Source organism: Mixophyes fleayi, chromosome 3 (genome assembly GCF_038048845.1).
Source record: "Mixophyes fleayi isolate aMixFle1 chromosome 3, aMixFle1.hap1, whole genome shotgun sequence".
NCBI classification, from domain to species: domain Eukaryota; kingdom Metazoa; phylum Chordata; class Amphibia; order Anura; family Limnodynastidae; genus Mixophyes; species Mixophyes fleayi.
In genome coordinates, this window is record NC_134404.1 from 111952446 (window position 1) to 111970821 (window position 18376).

At 38.0% G+C, this 18376-nt stretch overlaps 1 protein-coding gene across 1 annotated transcript in view; it reads left to right on the forward strand.

Moving 5' to 3' along the window:
- Positions 1-276: 276 nt before the first annotated feature.
- KCNMB2 (potassium calcium-activated channel subfamily M regulatory beta subunit 2) overlaps positions 277-18376 on the forward strand; it is a 375173-nt gene continuing 357073 nt past the window's right edge. The window contains exon 1 of the mRNA XM_075202157.1: positions 277-579. The gene's annotated coding sequence lies outside the window, so the exon portion shown is untranslated. The remainder of the gene's footprint in view (positions 580-18376) is intronic.

An 18376-nucleotide genomic window follows, 5' to 3' on the forward strand; every position in this document is an offset into this window, starting at 1 on the left:
GCGGAATTAGTGGCGCTATATAAATAAATGATGATGATGATGATGATGATGAAACATAGCTGAGAAATCAAATGCATTTTTCTGCATTCATCGCTCAGACCTCCTTATTCCATAGAAACGATTTCACTGAACTGAAAAATATTTTCCCACCCACTTTTAAAAGGATCATCCCATGTGGAATGTTGAATTAGGCATATCACTCACTGTATACTTAACAGATATTTATTTTAAACATAAGCAGCGTGTCAATCAGAGGCTTATAGATTCCAACTAACACATGCTGTAACACACAGTGCTACCTTAACTGTGCTTTAGATAACTAGTTTTAAGCATGGCTGTCTAGTACGCCTTGCATCCTCCTTTTCCTTGTAAACTATTCCAGACATTTTGAGCAGGGAGCATAAAGCTATGACTTAGCAGTGCTTGTGACATTAATAGCCCCCAAAAAAGGCTTGAACACAAGAACTAATGACCACTGCACACAACAGAATTACTGCTTGAGGCAGTTTGGAGGATTATGCTGGATCTCTGATAAAAACTGGCTTGTGCTTTTGAAGAGGATGTGACATCTTAACACAGGTAAGAATTACATGCAAACACTAAATAATCTGTTGCTTAATGCTTTTTATCTAGGTAGATGTATTGTTTCTAGGAGAGGAAGGCGTGTGCCAGCAAGCTAACAGGCAATAATGAGAAAGCAAAAATGTCTGTTTACATTCTAGTAACATAATACTATTTGAAATGTGCTGTGTTTGTAGCAGAAACATCATGAGGACAAATTGGCTGCTGATGGTGCACACAGACACAATATTTCTTATTTGCCATAATAAAGAATGCAAAGAGGTCATAGAGAAAACACTTGCCGCTTATCTTATGTGTCAGCTGGGTTGTTGGAAGAGAAGATGGGGTGTGTTGTGTGAAAGTGGAAATCCTGAAGCAGAGAGAGGTAGAGACTGTCAGCACTGAAACCTGTAGATAAGGGAGCTGGTGTTGCTGGCATGCATGCAGAGTGTAAGTGCGATTACTGGGTTTATGGAAGTGGGATGGGGATCTGTTAGAGGATTTTTCATACATATCACAAATGCATCTGAGAAAATATTGCATTGTGTCACCCTTTGTGCATAGTGAAAGAGACAAATGATGTTTGCACATCACTTACATGCTCTAATATTAAGACTTGGTCATATTTGCAGTTCCTGGATATGTGATGTTGACAAACGCTACATGACATGTCTTTGTAGTACCAACAGACTATTAGTCTGCTGCTCACTTTGGTCACATAGGAGTTAACCAGCGACAGAATGCAAAATGTCAGTGAAGCGTGTTAAATATTCACATTGTAAACAAAGGACTATTCAGTATGAGTAATTTCCCTGAGTCCTTCTGTTTTCATTTCAGTTTTGCTGTAGGCAAATAATTATTATGAAATGAAATACACAAAACAGAAGTTAATTGGATACATTCTAAGTTTGGTTGTGGTTATGTGAAATATCAACGTTTATTATTATTTTAATGAAAATTAAGAGATTAAGTTAATGACCTATAAAATGAATGTCAAGAAGTCATAGTGATTTTGAGCCTCATTTAGTGCTGGAGAGTATTATAACCCTTCAAATGGCATATTGAATATCATAGATAAGCTTTAAGCTGTAATATGAGTCTGCAGGTGTTATACATGGTCATTACTTTTATGCAAGGTTGTGATTTCTCCCCAAGACACCTACTTTCAGTTATAATTCTTTAATAAATTGTATTTTCATTTATTGTACACTTGCGCATATAAAGTGTAAGTGTGTATAGAAATAATGATATGTAAAGAGAAAATAATTGGTACTATTAGTCAGTGGGTTCTGCACTAATAGTTTTTTTTATTTTTTAAATGTAGTAGTTGGTAGAAGTGCACTTCACTACCTGAGTGGTCTTTCTATTTTGAGATCAACAGGAGGCTGTGTCAGGTATGGTGGTAACTGTGGTGTGTATGATATACACTGGATTACCGGAATAGACAAAACTCACAGGTGTACTAAGAATCACTAGAATACTTTATTCCTTTCACCAGTAGCACACATGCAGAGAATTAGCAAATTTGTTTTAAATTACTTGAGAGGCCTGAAATTAATTAGGATATTGCATGCCTATTCATTTTTACACAAAGTATAGCAATCATTAAACTTCAATGTGATTTACATGATGAACTGGAACATGTAATTATTCCCATGGAAGATAGCAAAGTAGCATTCATCTGACAATGGAGGGGTGTTAGGGCAGGACACAGTGTTTTTTACTTTCTGTAGGAATCCTTCTTTTGACTTGCCAATGACCTCCATACCTACAAACATTCCCCTATTTCCTAAAGGAGTCTTATTTTTCTGTTGCGAAAAAAAGGTGGGAAAAGGGTGATTTGCATGGTTCCTGACATGGTTCACGAGATTGGAGGTGTGGTCAGGGCCAGTGCAAGACCTGCTCTAGACAGTGCCCCCTCCCCCCCTTGGGTGTTATGCCCCACTCCCCACTACATCTTTCTTACGTGGCAGGTGGTGGGGTGGCATCCTCGCAAATTCAGACTGGGAGAGTGGCACTTGGCTATGACATAATAGCCAAGCACCACACTCCCAGCTGAACACTGAGGAGCAGCTGACAGCAGCTTTACATGTTAGAAGCTGATAGTCCAACGTATAAAATGTGATTTTGAAAAACTTTAAAGGCTAGATTTACTAAGCTGCGGGTTTGAAAAAGTGGGGATGTTGCCTATAGCAACCAATCAGATTCTAGCTTTCATTTATTTAGTACCTTCTACAAAATGACAGCTAGAATCTGATTGGTTGTCATAGGCAACATCCCCACTTTTTCAAACCCACAGCTTAGTAAATCTAGCCCTAAGAGTTTAAAAAGTACAAAAATGTCCTAATGGAAGCTGATTATTTGAATTATTTAAAGCTCACCCATTTCTTTCTGTCATTGCCGCTATGTGTCTTGAGGTTTTGTGCCACACCTCTGTAACTGATACACTAGAGCCTCTATATAGATGGACTTATTCTCTGTTTGGTATAGGAAGAAGCTGTGTGGCGTTTGTATGTTCTCCACGTGCTTGCGTGGGTTTCCTCTGGGTGCTCCAGTTTCCTCCCACAAACTAAAAACAAACTAGTAGTTTCATTGGCTGCAGCCTGTGTGTCTTAGGGAATGTAGACTGTAAGCTCCAATGGAGCAGGGACTGATGTGAATGAGTTCTCTCTACAGCACTGCAGAATTAGTAGCGCTATATTAATAGCCGATGATGAAGCATGAGTGGAATAGAGAACATGTTACATCAGGGGCGGATTGGGAACTTAAAGTGGCCCTGGAAAAAATTATTGAAGTGGCCTCATGTCGGCGGGACCAAAATAACTGTAGGTGGGGCCAACACAAAAGTAGGCGGGATTTAGAATTACAGGAATTTGGTTGTAGTAACATTTAGGAAAACCTAGATGTGATGACTTTACACACAGTGGGTCATCTCTAAAACCATGCAGGGCAAATGTAGAGTATACTATAGGCAGCCCCCTCTTCGTATAGTATAGTATAGGTAGCCCCCCATTAGTATAGTATAGGTAGCCCCCCTTAGTATAGTATAGGTTGCCCCCCTTAGTATAGTATAGTATAGGTAGCCCCCTTAGTATAGTATAGGTAACCCACCTTAGTATAGTATAGGTAGCTCCCCTTAGTATAGTATAGGCAGCCACCCCTTAGTATAGTATAGGCAGCCCCCTTAGTATAGCATAGTATACTAAGCCCCCCTCACTTACCTTCAGTTGCTCTGAGCAGTGTCTCTTCTCACATCAGGTAGACAGGAAGTGAAGTCAGACTTCCTGTCTGCCGAACAGCACCGTGAGAGCCTAGCAATTGGCTGCCTGTTGCTGCCCACTGAACACCAATATTTTAGATTGCTTTCCTGTACGTGCCTCCCCCCGCTGCATCCAAACGCGCCCCCCGGGAAAATCTGAGGTGGCCTCCAGGTGGCCTCGTTAGGCCATCGGCCTACCGGGAAACTTCCCTGTAAGGTCTATGGCCAATCCGCCCCTGTGTTACATGCTTACTTGGGCAGTATAGCCTTCATCTCAGTAGTTTAATGTGTGTCTGGATTGGGAGTAGGAGGATGTGGGAGACATGTTTCCACAGATGATCTTGATCTTGTTCTGTGCCTTTTGGAAATTGAACTGTTACTTGTTGTGCAGATACTGAAGGATGATGCACATTACTATATCTCATAATAAAATGACCCCTGTACAATATATATTTTTGTTATATTTTTTTATCATTTGATTGATATTTGCTGATGGACAATAAAATGGAATTTAATTAATTAACGTTAATTTTGTTCTCTCATACCCCCAAACAGAAGCTGCCAGAAAATTATCCCCAGACTCAAAGGGAGATAAGCGTCTACCTATTTATCAAAGGCTCTGGGCCTCAGATGAAGTTTCCCCATGCAAAGCCTATGGTGAAGCCTATTTAACAAGGACAGTGCCTGTACAAGTACCGCCTCCATCCTCCTATCGTTAGCCAGTGGTTAGATATGAAAAAAAAATGCTTTATTATTAAAATAAAGCATTTTTTCCTTTTTTTTCTGTTCTTTACACTTAACTTGACTGGAGCCCAAGTCTGGCTCACGCATGCGCAGAGGGAGAACTGCAAGACTCCACTCAGCACTGCCAGCCACTATCGCCGGGGAGCTGAGCATCTCACCTGGCCCGGCAGTTTTTTATTGAAAAAATTGTGCGGCCAAAGATCTTCTTTTGCTACCCTTCAAAACCGCAGGGTCTGGATAACTAGATGTCTATGAATGAAACATTATCATGCACTGTAGTATTAGTTGTCAGGAAATCCTGACATGTCAATTCAGGGACCTGCAAAATAAAATTTTAGTAAATAGTCTTGGACCAAAGGATGAAATATTGCCTGTAATTTACTGAGCTTAAATAATTGCAATTATCCTTGGGATGGCAAAAGAGAGTCCATGAAAAATGGACTTGAGGGCAGTTGCCTCTTGTGTGCTACATATATCACATGTTTCGTTTTCTGAATGGCCTCTCTTACCTGTAGAAAATACTCTGGATCAAATGTGTTTGCTTTATATTAATCCTATTGCAGGGCAGCAAGGGGTGGATAGGGAAGTTTAGGGGTTAATGGTGCTCAGTTAATTTTTATGGCAGACAGAAAGCAAGTGCCTACACCCTGCAAACAATGCATTAAAATATTGTGTTTTTATGAACTTACAGTACTGTCTGACTGCTTTGCTTTTCATTGTAATTCCCTATTTTCAGTGATTATTATATGTTTATAGAAGAAAAGCAAGTAACATGTTAGAGGTTTAGGTATCATAAATTCATAGGGGTCAAAACATTTTCCAGCAGTAAACTCAGAGTCATGTTTTTCATTGCTGTCTGTGTGGACACTATAGACCAGTGATGGGCAACCTGATGCACTGTAACCTTCAATAGAGCCACACATTATAATTCTCAGTAATAAATTATAATAGTACATTTAACCAGAGATACCAATCTGTAATCAAATGTGAGCAGAGATTTTAATATAAAATAAACCGTTTTACAAGCTATAACAAACAAATCTGAAAATTCAACACACCTCAAAAATACCTTACTTACCAATGGCTGGGTAATCCTGTGATCATCCACTAATAACCTAGTAAATAATACTATCCTGTCTAAAACCTCTTTAGCTTTTTTAACAAAGTGAGCAGGAATCACGCAATTCTTTCCCACAGAGATGAAGGAGGGAGACCATTTGTGGCAGACTGCACATCCTCTCCCCTCTGATCTCAAATGTGCTGTTGTTACCGCATGACCTCCTTGCATTATACGTATGAGGGTACGTGATGTGGAGGATGTTTCCTATTCTGGGCAAACAGTATCAGAAGTTGAGTCTTATTTTCTGCATTATTACCCAACGAGCTTCACTGACACCCCAGCTCTTATTCAGCAGGAACAGTGGATGAGCTTGGCTCTGCATGAAGCAGAGAATAAGGAGCAGGTGAATGTTAAGAGGGCCGACTGTTGCCCATCTGGAATAATGTTTTGACACTGTCATCAATAAATGTGAAAGTCGCATTTTCCAATAAAGTATAATAAAATAAAAACACCCCCGCAGCCATCATTTACCACTTCACAAATAATTCATCCTGCAGTAGTCCAAATGGAAATGACAAATAAGAAATCTTAATAGATTAGAGATAAGCGGGCTCGGATTGCGCTAATCCGAGCCCACCCGAACAGTGCAGATCAGACGGGATCCGAGCACTGTTTGGGTATTTCCGGCGGCCAAAAGAAATGAAAACGAGGCTATGACGTTCAAGTCTCCCGTCGGATCTCGCGAGACTCGGATTGCATAAATTCCCTGCTTGCGGCCGCCATCTTCAGTCGGGCTCAGATCATTGAAGAGGGAGGTTGTAGTTTGGTGCTTCTGTGTCCTGTGTCCTGTCACTCTGTCCTGCTTAATCCAGTGGTTAGTTAGTCCTGTGCTCTGTCCTGCTGATCAGGCCAGTGGTGCTTTGTCCAGTGCTCTGTCCTGCTGAGTCCAGTGGTGCTTTGTCCAGTGCTCTGTCCTGCTGAGTCCAGTGGTGCTGTGTCCTGTGCTCTGTCCTGCTGAGTCCAGTGGTGCTATGTCCTGTGCTCTGTCCTGCTGAGTCCAGTGGTGCTGTGTCCTGTGCTCTGTTCTGCTAAGGCCATTGTTATTTAAAAATTATTAAAAAGTTATAAAAAAATAAAACAAAAATTATAAAAAAATTATACTAAAATAATTTAAAAAAAGTATACAAAAATAATTAAAAAAAATATAAAAAAATTATAAAAAAAGTATATAAAAATTTCTACTGCAAAAAAATAAATACATTCACTGTTCCTGCAGTCAAGAAATATTACTACTGCAATATATAAATACGTTCACTGTTCCTGCAGTCAAGAAATATTAGTACTGCAATATATAAATACGTTCACTGTTCCTGCAGTCAAGAAATATTAGTACTGCAATATATAAATACGTTCACTGTTCCTGCAGTCAAGAAATATTACTACTGCAATATATAAATACGTTCACTGTTCCTGCAGTCCAGAAATATTAGTACCAGAGATTAAACTACGTTCACTCCTAGATGGGCCACGTGTTTGTGCCGCCCACTTGTGTCGCTTAGCTTAGACATCCAGCTACCTCGGTGCAACCTTTTGGACTAAAAACAATATTGTGAGGTGTGAGGTGTTCAGAATAGACTGGAAATTAGTGGAAATGAATGTTATTGAGGTTAATAATAGTGTAGGAGTGAAAAAAAAAAAATATGGATCTTAGCACTTTTTATGCTTTTTTTAAAAAAAAAATTTAGAACCCAAAATCAGAACCAAAACCTTTAGTGGGGTGTTTTGGCAAAACAAATCAGAACCCAAAACCTCAAGCTAATCAGAACCCAAAACCCAAAACACCAAAAGTGGCCGGTGCACACCCCTAGAATAGATGGACACAACTTGATATATAATAGCTACAACACAAATGAGTTAAGTACTATCAGCTGGAGGGTCAGTATGCAAACAGCCTGTCAGAATTGGCTAGATAGTTCTGCTGGTGTTATCATCATCAGCATGTACCTTTGCATCAGGCAGCCGGTACCCTCAATAGGTAAGCCTCCTAAGAAGCGTAGCTGGAGATCTGTTCAAATATCATTAGGTTACATCTCCACTGGATGCCCATACTGTACTTGAGTTTCGTTTGCACGCCATATTTCTACCTCTCCAGGAGTAAGAGCCACAAGTCTAAGAAATGGTCAAATATAAATAAGGGCGCATGTTGGTATGCAAACACAGTACAGAAATGTATCTTTTTACACACTAGTAGACTTGAATCCAGCTCTAAATGAGAACCCTAGTTTTTTTTAAATAGTGACAGCTGTTGTGCATTGCTCATCAGTGCAAGATAGGGTTTTATATGCTCAGTATACATAGTTACTCCTATTCTGGGAAACATACTTCTAAGAAATATTTTTTTTTTACAATTAGGCTTAAGGTCAAAAAGTGGTGGTCAAAAATTAACAACTAAATTAAAATTAAAACAGACAATTAAAACAAGAAAATTACATTATGTTGACTAGCATCTAGAAAATATGAGTTGTATAATATATTTATTCATATATCATCTAAACTATAAATAATAATAGTATTTTTGCATGAAAACGGTTCAGGTGTCCTATTGCTGCAATCACCACAAGCTAGAAAATATGGTATAGATGCTCTATTAAATCAATACAAATGGCCACTAAGACTGTTTGAAATGTTTACTTCACCAATGACGAAGGATGGATCCTGATATCAAATATTTGTCAATTAGAGGAGGCTTTAGTTAACTTACTATAGTTTTTCTTAACAATTCTGTAGTGGTATAAACACAGAATTAAAAAGCAAAATGAGAAAACAGTCCCAAGATATGTTTAACTGAACTTGTAATATAATGGCAGATAAGTTAAGCATGAACATCAGTACCAGGCTAATATCTACGTTATCCAATCTTCAGTGACTAATGTAGGAATAAATACTCCCCCATCTATGCCACATGTATTTTTTAAAAACTTGTCTTGCATTTTTTGTTTCTTTGTTTTTACCTCTAGAAGTTTAAAATGTCAAAATGGGTTAAAAAAGGTACTTAAGACGTAATCAACTCCAGTACTTATCCTGTCATTAAGCGCTTCTGTAATTAATACATGGTGATTCTGCTAAAGCTAGCATTCACAATTCATAATGCTTTATAATTCTATCATCATTTAATATAAACAAATCCATTTACATTTACAATACTTTAAGCATACATTTACACTTGTAAATACCAGTATTTTAGAACCAATAATGCATTATATATGGATGTAATATATCCAAATGAGCATAAGGTCCTCATAGAAAAATGTTACATGATATTCTGGAATAGCTTTACTTTTTAGATTATTTAGAAAACAATTAGCCAATCTGTTACTGTCAGGGGCGGATCTAGAAAACTACTGTACCCGGGGCGATTTAGGGGGGGGGGGGGGTGATTTAGGCCCCACCCCTTTCTAACAGTTTACTGTGCCGACGGCTGCACAGTATGTGCAGGTCCGGCCAGCCGTGACAGGCAGGGACAGTGTGTGGCCCGGCTGCTCTGATTGTGTTTTAAACGCCCCCCCCCCCCCTGGATCCGCCACTGGTTCCTGTACACATGAGCTGGAACATGATATTTTTTAATAAGTTCTCAATACTTCTTTGTTACTCTTCCTATACACCTATTTTGTTTACAAGCTCATAATAAGTAATGGGAATACTTAAAAGAGCTGTGGGTATAACCACCTTGAGAGTGGTGTAAGGATCTGGTACTGTTGCTCGAAGAAAAGCTCAACGCCTTCTCTAATCAATTTTTGTTCTTAACCAATTTCAATAATAAAGTTTGTTTATTCAGAAAATATGAAAATTTATGGCTAGACTTTAAGCCTCATTGTTCTACCCACCATCCAGAGCAGGCATTTGCAAACAGTTTAATCGTGTATAAACCTGTCAAATTTGAGGCAACCGGTGCAAATATACTATTGCAATATCACAACAATTGCTTTTTTTATGCTCATTAGCACTCTTTCTATGGGGAAGTTTTTTAATATAGTCAGAAGAGAGCTGCATTTAATGTAGATATTAGTCCCTTCACCTAGTTATAGAATTGTTCACTGTGCTGTCCAGGTCAACTGAGCATCTGACAGGTTTTCAGGCTAAAATACAACATGAAGGTCCAGAAGATTGATAGCTTACTATTAAATTACTGTTATTTCAAGATGGACTTTAATGGTAAAAACAACATATTCTTGTAAAGCACATTGTATACATACAAAAAGCCATAAAAGACAGATTTCAGAAGCAGCACTCAAATGACTAAAATGTCTGATGGCGGGATGGATTTTCTGATAAATTGACCAACCATGATGCATTAACCTAGTATTAATTTGTGATGAAAGGATGCTGCCATTTAAGTCTCTGGGAATAGAATATAACTGTGTAGAGAAAGCCAATCTATAAAATAGTTGCCCACTTGGGAGAGCCAGCTGGATAAAGGTACAATGGCTCATCATGGGAGTAAATAATGAACACTGCATAAAAGCTACACATTTTTTAAAGTTTAAATTACCTATTCATCAATCTAAGGCAATTTTTTAACATGTTGTGTTTTTCTTTTACTCTTCAGTTACTAAGCAGCATTGTGCCTGCAGCCACAGTAAGACTTGCAGACAGATGTTAAATTAGATATTGAGAGCCATTCTATAAACTGATCATCCTGATTGACCCCTTTACACATGAGTGCATTATTATTTCACACAAATATCCTCGCCTACTTTAAAACTGTTTAAATGATATACTGAGCTCCTTCAGGGTATACTGTAAACCTCAGCTTCTCTTTAGGAGCACGACAATACAATATAATTTTATTAGTTATTTGTGTTGCTTTTTGTTCTCCATTTCCTTTATTTGACCAAACTGAAATTATAATCCCAACTGAGGGAAATAAAAGACAGCTCCTTTCTTTTTTCTTACCACTAAATCATACCTTAAGGTAAAAGCAATTGCAGTATAATTGTTCTAACATGCTAATTCTCCCTGCCTCCTTTATGTTTTATTTGTATGTATTGTTTCTTGTATTTGTTTAGATGGCTGATTTCCAAATGCTGGACTGCACATAACAGCCCACTGACTGTTAAAAATAAAATACAACCCCATTAAACTAAACATGTCCGTAAAACTCCCTAATTTACATTGACAATCTTACATTTTAAAGCTTTGTCCATGGAATCGCATTTAGCTCCTCTGTGGCCATCAAGAATTCACCTGTGAGCCCCTGCACATTGTCCCATTGGCTAAAGCTCCGGCTTTTGCTCTGATTTATACACCACTGAGCTTCAGATGCACCTTTAGATCTTATTGAATATGAGCTGGGACCACTGAAGTTCTGCAGACCATAAAGCATACTTCTATATTACGTGATCTCCTCTGCACAAGACAGGAGTGTCACAGCACCTGTGAGATCTTCGTAGAAGGGACATTTAGTCTGCACCATGTAGTCTCCCTTCTTCCTCCGCTCTGACTCTGAGGCGTTGATTGAAAAACTGCAGGCCGCTGTTACCCAGGTTACATTGGGTCTGTTAGTGACAGACCAGATAAATCTGAGACAGCCTCCTGACAATCCCTTCATTTAGAGAAACCCCCAGTGATGGCACAGAATTTCCCACTGTCTTTATGGAAGCATAAACTTCCACAATGGACACTTATAAATATACAGAAGATGAACAAACACAGGTTTATGTAAAGAATAAAGCCTTAGATTTATAACAATGTACATCCTTAGTTTGCTGCACTAATGTTTCAGTAGTGAAGAAACTTTTCATACAAAATACCTGGAAAAGGTATCTTCTTAAAAGATTCTAAATTTACTTCATAAAATAATCTTATTTACTTGATATTCACAGGTACTTACACTATTATGTGAACTAAATGTTATTACCACTAGAATCTTAAGAAAAAAATTGTCATTTTATCATTACAGACATATTTAAGCCATTTCAGTGAATCAAGCAGATTAAAACCTTTCTCAAAGCCTTAATATGTCTAATTTCTATTACACAATTTAAACAGGATTTTTTTTTAAAAAAAAATAGGCACACGTCCTTATATAATAGCATTTGTTCTGTAGACTTGCAGTATTACAGCTTTTTAAAGCACAATGACACAGTGGCTAGCATTTCTGCCCCACAGTCCTGGGGTCATGGGGTTATGGGTTTGATACATACTGTGATCCTATTTATATGGAGCTGGTATGTTCTCCCTGGATACTCCAGATTTCTCCTACATAGTCCAAAAACATACTGGTAATTTAATTGACTTTCAACAAAAATTTACTCTAGTGTGTGTGTGTGTGTGGCAGGGAATCTGGACTGTAAGCTCCACTATGGCAGGGACTGATGTGAATGATTCTGAAGAAAAACAGCTGTACGTGCCCAATATTGCTGCCTTTTTTTTAACCTATAGTAACCTCAAATCCTATTTGGTCATTTAATCTTTGTCTATCTCAGGCATGTTTAAATTGCTCTACTGTACTAACCTCTACCACCTCTGATGGGAAGCTATTTCACTTATCCACTACCCGTTCTGTGAAGTAGTTTCTCCTCAAATTCCTCTGAACCTACTTCCCTCCAGTTTCAGTACATGTCCTGGTGCTCTAATATTTCTCTTCTTTTGAATAATGTTTCCCTCCTGTACCTTGTTAAAACCCTTGATATATTTGAAAGTTTTTATCATGTCCCCCTTTCTTTTCTATGCTCCATACTATACATATTAAGATTGTTTAGTCTTTCTGGGTACGTTCTGTGATGTAGGCAGGCCATGTACCATTTTAGTTCCCCTTCTTTGTACAGTTTCTAATGTATTTATATCCTTTTGGCGATATGGCCTCTAGAACTGAACACAGTATTCTAAATGAGACCGTACCAATGACCTATACAGGGGTATTATTACTTCTTTCTTTCTGCTACTGATTCCTCTCACTATGCAACCAAGCATCTGACTTGCCTTCCTCTTTGCTTTGTTACGTTGCTTACCTGCCTTTAAGTCACCTAAAATAGGGACTCCTAGATCCCTGTCCTCCTCAATAGTGTCTATTATAGTGCCATTAATACTATATTTAGCCTTTGGGTTTTTGAGACCCAGGTGCATAATTTTGCATTTTTTGGCATTAAACTGTAGTTGCCACTCTCTTGACCATTTCTCTAGTCTACCGAGATCATCAATCATTTGTTTTTCCCTTCCTGGTGTGTCTACCCTGTTGAATATCTTTGTGTCATCTTCAAAAAGGCATACTTTCCCTTCAATACCATTTGCCATGTCACCAATAAAGATATTAAAAAGCAATGGTCCAAGTACAGATCCTTGAGGTAACGTTTCCCTCCAGTGAATGCACACCATTTACTATAACTCTGTTTTCTATCCTGCAACCAAGATCTTATCCATTCAACCATCTTAGAATCCAGTCCCAAGCTTTCAAGTGTACTTAACAGTCTGCCATGTTGGACAGTGTCAAAAGCATTACTGACATCCAGATAAGCTACATCTACAGCTCCCCCCCCCCCACCCCAATGTATATGTATTATTTTAGGCACCCAGTCAACAAAGTCAATAACATTAGTTTGACCTGATCTCCCCCCAGTAATTCTATGCTGTTTTGGATCCTGTAAGTTACTGGATTTGAGATATTCTGCAACTCTTTATTTTAAGAGTGTTACCATCAATTTACCTACTACTGATATAAGTCTCCCTGGTCGGTAGTTGCTTGGCTCTTCCTAGCTTCCACTTTTGTGCAGTGTGACTACATTTGCTCTTTCTCAGTCCTCTTGAATTACTCCTGTAGCTAGTGACTGATTGAATAATTCTGGTAATGGTGTTACCAGAACCACTTTAAGCTCTTTTAGTATCCTTGGATGTATCCCATCTGCCCTTTTGATTTATCCACTTTTAGTTTTGAGAGTTCTGTTAGGACTTCCTCCTCTGTAAATGTACTTGTATCTATTTCATTTTTGTAAGTATACTTGCAACTTCACTGTGTCCCCTTCCCTGCTCTTTCTGTAGTGAACACTGAGCAAAAATAATTAGGATGAACTGCTATTTCCTTGTCTACCTCAACAAGACTCTCACTCTCTATCTTTAGTCTTATTATTCCTCCTTTTGATTTTCTCCTTTCACTTATATATATATATATACCTAAAAAAAGTTTTGCCCCCTTTATCTACTGACTGGGCCATTTTCTCTTCAGCATGTGCCTTTGCATATCTTATTACCTTCTTTGCCTACTTCTGTCTAACTAGATACACCCCTTTGTCTTCATTATTCTGCATCTGCTTATATTATAAAGGCCTTTTTTGCTTTTACTATACTTACTATTTCTTTTGAAAACCACACTGGCTTCCTTTTCCTTGTGCTTTTCTGAACCCTTTTGATAAAAAGGTCTGTTGCTTTAAGTATTGTACTTTTTAGTATTCCCACCTCTCCTGCACACTTTCAGGTGTCTGCTCCTGCTATTGAAGATCTGTCTGATCAAGTGGGAAGGCAGAAGGCCAAGCAAGACTACAGCAATCAGTTCCTCCATGGCTTATGCATTCACCTGGATTAGCTTCAGGTGCCAATTGCATATAAACATACTGTCAAGCACTAATTCAGTTCCAGGGCCAACCTTGCCTCCATCAGGACATTCTGTCTCTAGTCCCTTGCTACCTTGTTATATTGGTGGTCCTCGTGCCTGCATGAATTCCGTAACCAAGGTTCTATCCAATTCAAGCAGCAGCCAGGAAACTTACCATAAATAAGTCCAGGCAGCCTAAATAATTTCTCTTGTATCTGGAGAAGCTCTCACCAATATGGCAAAGCAAACATTCTCTTCTATACAACTTCTACTTTTATTTCTTCCTTTCTAATGGTATTTGATGAGCCTGGCCATCATTAGCATGGTATTGGTGTCCACCTTTTGGCAGAAATTTCACTCAACATCACCCTGTAATCGATTGAAGTCATATTCTGTCTTGGAGATCTTTGTGTTTTGGTACTTTTCTTATTGTGACATACCCATTTCACTTCATCCCTTGGCTATTTGTGATCTGCAATTCATTATTTCAGACCTGTAATTCATTATTTCAGACCTGTAATGCTCTCTTCCTCCTGACAATTTCTCATTTGTTGTTTTTTGCAAGCACAAAGCAGAAACTCTTCCATTTGTCCTGAGAGTCATGTAAACAACCTTTCTGTACCAGAAACCAAAGCCATGTCTGAGTAGATCAAGGATAATTCAGGGAGAGGAATCACCTGCAAGTCCACTTCTCCTGTCAGTGTTTTTGAGACCACAGACTATTCTCTAAGACTTTGCATCAATTGCAGATGATTAAATAAAGTTGCCACCAAAAATGTATACCTTTACCCTGTGATTTCAGGATTCTTTGATTGTATCCACAGAGCAACCACTTTTTTTAAATAAAAAATATTTAGAACTTTGCTTATCTGTATGGAGGTGAGAGATGAGTAAAAAAAAAGGGCTTTTTTTTTAACACTTGTGTCGGTCGCTAGAAATATTTTATTATACCACTCACGGTAAGCAATGCTGTTTTAAAAAGTACTTGTTCCATTTTACCAGGAAATAACGTCTATGAAACATATATCTCAGCAGCTTCCAAATAGGATGAACTTATTTGTATTATTAAAAAAATAGAAAATTTGTTTTTAAAATATAGACTATCTTCAGAAAAATCTTCATTTGATATAGCCTTAACTCTGCAGACTACCTCTACCCTAAACATTTAGATAGCGCTGAGTTTCTCATTTATAACAGTACCTACATTTACTTGATTTAAAATGGAAATACTTAATTGCACAACAGGATGTAAATATTTTACTTTACAAATATCTGTCATAGATAATCTAATATAATAATTATGCATAAACTGCAAATATTTGATTACTGATTGTTAAAGGTGCTTTCCTGTTTCTCTTCTCATGGTTGGACAGAAATTAGATTAACACTTTACAGTCCCATAGCCCTGTAGTTAAATGTATTTAGCACAACTGAACCATGTTTACAAATGGGCCATTAGATAATGGTAAAAGTGTTGTAATTGATTGCAGAAATTATATTCTTTTATCAACATTTTATTGTGTTGTCATTTTAATATTAAAGGGATTGTGCATGATTTAAAAAAATGTGAATAAACATTGCTCTAACCTATTATATATTTCAAATGCTTAATTGGGCAATTACTTATTTACCAATCCTAGGAACGAGTTATTATTAAAAAGTTAATACAGGAGACAGGATAGCTACCACACCATCCATTATGTCATGCTCCTGCTTAGTGTGCTGATATTACAGTACAGGCGCCCTTGTTTGCTTACAAGGCCAATGAATAGTGGCTATTGTTGTTTGCTCATCAGACACTGTTGGCAGTGGCTCGTATGCAAACTACATTATCCAGAAATCAACGCACTTGTAAACAAACATAGATACAATAATTCAGAGTGTAGAGACAGAAGCTCTGAGAGAAGGAGCTACAATTAAACAAATGGTCTTTGAAGTCTCCCTGACCAACAATAAGACACAACTTTTTTGTCTAATTTCCGCCACTGTGGAGCTCTATGGGTACAGACGCCCTCCTGCCTCATATGCTTAGAAATAATAAATATATTTGTACTTATACGTATGTGTTAGTTAAAAAAAAACCATTGTAATATGATGAATGAAGGATTTCCCTTCCATCCCTCTAATTCTGCTGCCTAGATCTTAGCCTCTGTGGTCTTTCCAAATATATAGGCATGACAACAATAAAATAAGCAAAACTCTGCCTACAGTAATGTTGAGGAGAGAGACACAAAGGAACATAAATGATAAGGCAAGGGTATTGGGAAAATACTAGTTAGGACATGATTGACAAACTTTTAAAAGATTGGACCACATCGCTGCTGGAAGGGACTGGTGCATATCCCGACTTTGCCACAGGCAAAACTTGCAATACAAAACAGAAAAAAAAACCATCAGAGAGAATAGCCAAGCTGTAGATATAGATATAGATATAGATACCAACACAGTGGAAATATAATAAAAATATAAATATACTTTAATGAACACATTAACAACCAGTTTTGTGTAGTTTGCAAAATCCATAGTCATATGGTCTCCCGGCCATATGACATCTATGGTCGGGAGACCGGCCTAACAAGTAAAATTTCCAACACAACTTCCAGTCACTTTATTTGAGATTTACATGTCTGGTGGAGTCAGAGTGGATACAGAGCACATGTGTGGACAAAAGGGACGCAACGATTCCGGCACTCCAAAGCCCCGAGTAGCGTGAACGGACGCAGAGTCAGAAGAGGGAACGTGTTGTATCACAATCATAAGGCTAATGGGGCATTTCTTTAAGAGTGGACACCATATTTAAATGTTAAGGATTTCTTTATATTAATATATTACCTTCAGAATGCAGAAAAGATTAACCCTTTTTTAAAATCTTCTGTTAGTAACACCAAGAGTTAAAAATAATGACCTCTTTGCCACCTTTTAGCACATACATTTTATTGCAGGTTGCAGCTGTTTTATTTTTTGGGGTCAAGTGCTCTGACCCCTCTCACTGTGTAGCCCCTTGTGTGTGCTGAGCAATGAATTCTTACTGTAAGAGTTTATAGTAGCTTCCCCTGTGTGTGTCTTTCTATATCTTTTCTTCCTCTCTTACATATTTTCCCGTCTGCCTTGTCTTCTGTTGTGATATATGCTATGTGGTTTGCATGCATTAGAACTTCATAAGGGCCTTGACAATGCCATACCTCTATTCAATCATCTTCTGGGAGTAATGAAGAGTGGGAATATCAGCCTAAGCTATAAATGGACTACAGCCTGACAGGTATGTTAATGATTTTTCACCAGCTCCTGCTTTATATTTATTTACCATGGCCAATTTAACATCTCGCCAGTTATTTGCACTTGAGGGAATAGTTGGTGTTAATCATGCAACGGATTGTTTTCAGGAAAGATGTTGCATGTGGCATTATTAGTTACAGTGATAACCTAAGATATATTTTATTTTCTGTTCATGTTATAATATACTACACTCATAATTATTGGATTCTTTTGTAGAGCTATTTTCTTCTGCTATGTTAGATCTGCTTGTTAGGTATACAATTGTATTATCATTATATTTTGCATGTGCTACTTTTCTTTATCATAACTATATGGGAATGACTAAAGGCTAAATATATAGGTGATGATTAGATGGGTGTGATTTTGTGTATTGCTGCTATGTTAAAGGTGTGTAGTTTAATAATATAGTTACACACAATGAATAAAGACAAAAGTTCAACCGTATATATTTTGATATACTATATTATTATCTGTAATTATCCCACATACTAGTTAACCTTGCAATCATTCTAAGGGGAACAGGGGCAGGCTGGCCTGGGGGGCAGGGTGGCATCTGCCCCCCGGGCCGGTCCCATAGTAGGCTACCTTGGGCTGGGTCACTGGGCCACCTGCATTTTTTTAATTTAAAATAGGCTGCTGAGTGGAGTCTTGCCCCGGGCTAAAGCTTGCCAGTCCTCCCCTGAAGGGGAATATACATAAAGTCAAACCCCTAATTTACAATTCCACTATTTCCATTTGCATTTCTGTGCACTTGTAGGCCAAAGTACAAACTTTATCTATGGATTCTTCCCAAAGAGCACATTTGGTTTGAGCTACATCCACGTGTTGGTGAACGCAGTTTAATCAACACTGAAGCCTGAAAAATGCTGACAGTATACAGCCTTCAGATGGA